This window comes from Helicoverpa armigera, chromosome 17, assembly GCF_030705265.1.
Source record: "Helicoverpa armigera isolate CAAS_96S chromosome 17, ASM3070526v1, whole genome shotgun sequence".
Classification (NCBI taxonomy): Eukaryota; Metazoa; Arthropoda; class Insecta; order Lepidoptera; family Noctuidae; genus Helicoverpa; species Helicoverpa armigera.
The window spans coordinates 8,459,664-8,465,268 of NC_087136.1; the positions used below are offsets into that span (position 1 = coordinate 8,459,664).

At 36.2% G+C, this 5,605-nt stretch overlaps 1 non-coding gene across 1 annotated transcript; it reads right to left on the reverse strand.

The window, feature by feature from the left end:
* Window positions 1-5,533: 5,533 nt before the first annotated feature.
* Window positions 5,534-5,605, reverse strand: Trnaa-cgc (transfer RNA alanine (anticodon CGC)). Its single transcript has one exon. It is a non-coding gene; the product is annotated as a tRNA-Ala (tRNA).

Sequence of the window (5,605 nt, forward strand, 5' to 3'; positions counted from 1 at the left end):
TCCTGATCATGGATTTCCTTACTCCGTGGTCCTGGCTGTATTTTGTTTTGACAGTCTTTACGAGTATCGGGTTCCTGATTTGTACAGTTAACTACCCAGTACTTAACTGGGTGTTGGACGTTCGATAGGCAGTCGCTCTATGTAAAACTCTGCATTCTGGTAAGTAAGTCCTGGTGGCCTATTGGTTAAAGCACCTGCCTCTTAAGTTCTTACGAGTGCGCGGATTAATGCATAGGTACCTACGTACTGTTTTTATTACTATTATGAGACCAATAGTACCTAACCAACATCGGACAAGCATTCTCATCAATTTCTGAGTCTCATCTGTTTCTGGTTATCTATCTTCAGATTTGCAAAGTTATTTGGCGTCTGTAGCGTGAAATATTTAGGTGCAGGTACCTAGTGACTAGTATTAATATAATAAGTGTGCAGGTATGTGTAAACTCGGTGTACAGTTAATATGTATGTGTGTGAGCCAGCGGTAAGTTGAGCGTCTTCAGTTTTGATAGTGGCGCGGCTCACGAGTTGAGGAGACTGGTTGTGGATTTAAGTTAAGGTAATCTGTGGTTTAAGTTGTAAGTTGTGAAGCTGGTGGCGCTGGCGTTAATGTCAAAAGTCTTATTTCTTATGAGAATCAATTGGTATTTTAAGTAGTTTTCTATAAGAAATTCCTGTAATGAAATACATTGAAGAGATTTCTAATTATAACGTTTTTTTGTCTACTGGCATTGTGACCTTTTCTTTCACTTTATAACTTCGCTGAAGAAGTTCAAGATCTGTAATCTGAATCAGAATTAAGACATTAATTTTCCCTCTACCAATAGCCAGTTTAAGACTAGCAATTTTAAGAATATGAACTGTACATTAGTCCAACTCGATTTTTTACGTTATGGTCAACCTAAAAGCAGTAAGAAAACAGTTAAAAAAAGTTTAAAGTATTAAAAGAGGTTCATTAACTGATTCATTTACTTCTAATTACATGCTTATAATCGCAACTATTTACATAATTTATTCACTAATCAACAGCAAAGAATATCATCATTAAATACTATCAAAAACATGCAACTATTAAAATTCCACAACACACGAACCGCACAACCAACTGCAATTCTGAGGATACCCGGATCCACTCGGGTCGGATCGTGCACAGCGAGACAAGGACACACATACCCACAGTTACCCAAGTGCGGGAGGGATAGCACACGTCTCGAGATGACCAGAGGCAGTTAGGGGTCAGGGGTGAACGCTCTCGGGTGAGATGTTATGGGTTCACAGTGACTCGCCTGCTGGCTATGGGCTATGGTGGTTATGGACTATGGACTATGGGTTGGAATTTGGGTAGGAAATTCGGTAGGCTAATGACGGTTTTGATGTTGATGGGAGATGACGTGGATAGGTATTGAAATTCGATGAGCGGTCTTATGATTAGTGATCTTCAAGTAATATTTCTGCTGCGAAGGTAGCTAACACGTGACGTTATAAGTAATGTCAAAATGAACAATACTTAAGGGAGGCAAAACTATTAGACGAGACTTATGATACATGTTTAGGCATGACAAATATTTGCAGCTTATTTAAAGGGAAATAATAAGTGAAAAGCTTCGATTTAATCAATATTGTTTCGTTAGTACTCTTGTTAGACTTGTTACTCCTTAGTACCACTTAGTAAGGCATGGAATTCCAATAAGATACTCTAGACTTTCCATAGCATTATTAGAAGTGTATCAGTAGACCTAGTATTTATGATTAACTAAGTGTTAATTGATAACTGATAACAAATGTAAGACCACCAGCAAAGCTGAAAGACTGCTGTGATTTCAAGACAAGAATCCTAAATTCCAAATTTTATTATGATGAGAAAAAAGTCCCATTTCTTACCCACCTTTGTCAACCTGCCATTAACTCAAATTTTGTTTTGGAAAATAAATAATTTGTTTCCAATAAGAAAATGTTATTGGTTTCTTTGAGAGCAAAACATAATTTGGGCCACATTAACAGTTGTGACGGTGCGTGAAATTCTGAACATTAGTGCTCATACCCGGGTGATTTACGAGCGGTCGCGGCTTCGATTCCTGCCCGTGTAAAAATAGCCTGATGACTGGTAGTGCTACCTACATAAAATATGTATTTGTGTGTAGATGGTTTGCAAATGTAATCTTTGCTGAATTGTTTGGTCTATATTTTTTTTTCAAGTAAGTATATGAGTATCTGAAATTACGTTCTGGTAGCCTTATGTAGTTTAACTAAAACTTTTCAATAAAATATGAATCTCAAACTTTCATCCACATAAAATACGTATTTTAGAGGTAGTCTTCAAGACACGCGATTCAAAGAAACTGCCTAAAAAGGAGAAATGAGAGTCCCAAAGCATTCTTGAATGTAAATCACACCTCATTTCCCGCATAGACAAAAAGGCAGACAGACAGACGGAGCTATTGTTTATATTCCACTAGATTAGGACGCCTCACGGAATTCCTTCAGTCATTTGTACAAAGAAAATGATATACTACTTATCCGTGCGTATGACGACACGCACGTAATCCACAAACTTCAAGTCTTCCAAAAACCCAGAAAACGACTTTCGAAGTCCTTATTCCGAAGTCGCAAGGACTATCTGGTTAAGCAATTGGTAGTCGCTGGTCGTAAATAAAAGGGATGTTGCAAATCCACAAAATTCCGAGTGGAGAATAAAATATGACATGTGTGCCCCTGGTTGCAATAAAATAACAATTTTTGTGGCCGCCCCTCAGGCATAGTTTTAGTTTTTCGAATAGAGCAACTATTTGAGTAAGTAATTTTAGATGGTCTTAGTTCTTGAGGGGATTGTACTGTGATTTAAGGATTTTATTATATTTCTAACAAGAATTTAAACAAATGTGAGAATAGGAGGAGCGTTTGCTAACTAGAAACAGAAGAGAGAGGTTATTTATTATTTAAGAAAATAAAAAGTAATTTTATTAATTACTTCGAAGGCCAACTCGAATAAACCGTCTCGATTGACAAAAACTATTCGATATTTTACTAATCATCGATACAGGACTATCAGACAAAATCAAACAGCATGCACAACCAAACGCAGAGCTTGTATGCATAACAGTGCACCCAAATGAATAATTCAGGGAGGACATCACACGCCACAATTAAAGAGGGACAAATAGAAATCAATTAGCAGAGTCGGCTATTGATGGGTTATACCATTTACATGTCGAGATGCACAAGTAGGGAGTAACAGTTAATTGTTTTATTGCGGTGTCAAGGTTTTAGGGTGAAGAATGGAATATTAATGGCAGGGGTTTGTAGTGTAGTGATATGATATGTGGAAGACTATGGTGATACATTTGTATCAGTGAGATTGGTATGCAAAGAATACTATGTATGTAGTTACGTACCTAACCCTAATGCAGAAAGTACAATGATTTTTGATGACTGCTTATTACTTGTAGTCACATTTTCATTGATGTGTCATGATTGATGTTTCAGTGTATGTTTTAAATAATCGGAGAAGACAGTCAGTTGGCCAACACTTAACGCATACAAATTAAGAAATCAGAAGAAGAAGGCAGTGAAAATTAAAAACACAGTAGTTTATGTTGGTCAGCTTTAAGCTTTATTTTCAGAACATGGAAAACATGACAATATCCACATAAATCTTAAAACTGAACACAGAAATTAAATACTAATATCTGACCAGTAGCCCTGGTCATGAAAATGAACAGATGTAAATAAAAGTGCGCCCTGCAGATCGCCATAGACGCAAGTGATCCCACTGTATAATTGCGAGAACTATTATATGGGGTGCAATATCATTTATTAGGCATGCATATGACTAATGCAATAAATCTGGACATTTGAATATTATTGGAGAGTACATTCCAGATTTTATTTGTGGTATAGTGTCTACTGGATGTTTAACAGATATTCAGATAATTTGAAGTACTGGAAAAATCTAGTCAAGATTTTTTGATTTAAGCTATTTCTTGAGGGTCGTGCTTTTGCTTATATATTCAGGTAGGTACGGAACAATTTTCGCTTTTGAAAAATCCATTGTTATATTCTCACCACCTTCTTGTACCATGCGAGAAATATTCTTTTGTTCCTTTTTCTTACGTGGTGTTCTATCCAGTCTCATATTTTAATCTTAATCTTTATTTACAGAAATATCACTAACGGTCAGTCTATTTACAACCAAAACCCTACTACCATTGTATAACTCTACAACAAAGCGATCATTTCGCTCCATTTAGCTACTTAACTGTCAAAAGATCACTATTTCATTGCTTAACCAAGTTCCCACGATACTTAAACTGTATTTAAAGACATCGGAACACTAATCCTGCGCCTACGACATCTAATAAATCGCGGCTAACCAAGGATCGACCCTTGAGCAAAACCTCCTTACTATGTGTTTGGACTACTACACGATAGGGAACAAAAGAGCCTTTGTTAGTTACAAGGATCATTCTGCAGCTGTGAAATTCATTGCCAGAGAAATTTCAGCTCTATTGCAAAGCATCAAGATGTGTTGGTGTTTTTTGCAGGTGCTAGGTAAGTTGGTGATCTTGGTGGCATTTTTGAGACAGTTCCAATTGTTTTGTGGCACAATGTCGTGGTCATGGGAAGTGAGGGTGTTTTTGGTGTTTAAGTATTGAATGTATTATTGACCGTCGGACATCGGCGGTTAGTTTATAACGCGGTATTTAGCGGCTGTGGCTGGATGCAGAGTTTTTGATACTTTGGCTTATTTATGGCACTGATTTTATTTATAAAAAAATCTTGAATGTTTTTTTCATTCCTAGTTTTTTTTGTTACCGGTTACAGATTGAGAAATTCATGCAGGTAGAGAAATGTAAATATTGGTTTGTAAAATAATTTTTATTTCTTAATTTCTGATTTAATAAAAAAATGCTTCAATTTAAACTGATTTTTATTTTAAAAGAGAAAAAAATATTTAGACACACAAATTCAACGAATATCTTAAGGAAAATCACCAAAAGAGCTACTTTTAACACAGGACCCAAGTATCAAAACCACTCACCTCTCAGCATGCGCAAGCGCCGGCTGCGGGCGCCATTGTTTCCTTCGATGATATACAGCCACAAACATTCATTGTACGAGTATTGTTCAGCCGATACACTCGATACGGACTGATGTTGTCATGTACAATATGTAGGTACCGTGTTTTTGTGAAATTGCCATTTATTTTTGTCGGTTTGTTGAAAAGGTTTGTTTTCTGGTTTTTAATGGGTTCTTGAAGATTTTACAGTACTCTTACTTGCCGAAAACTATTAAATGTCTCATCGTTACCAAAAATTACTTTGAATTTAAATTACCTAGTTAATTTAATTACCATGTTCTCCCATTTTTTCATGAAAACGTAATACAAGGTCTGAGGAGCTTTTCCACATAAAAAAATATTAAAGTAACTATACACAGCTAATCATTTATTTTGAATCCTAAATCAAATAGCTCAGACAATAATGTACTAAAATATACAAAATAGTCTTATTTTCGTGTGCATAAAAAACAGAACCTTTGGAGGTGCTGGGATTTGAACCCAGGACTTTCAGCATGCGAAGCAGACACTCTACCACTGAGTTACACCCCC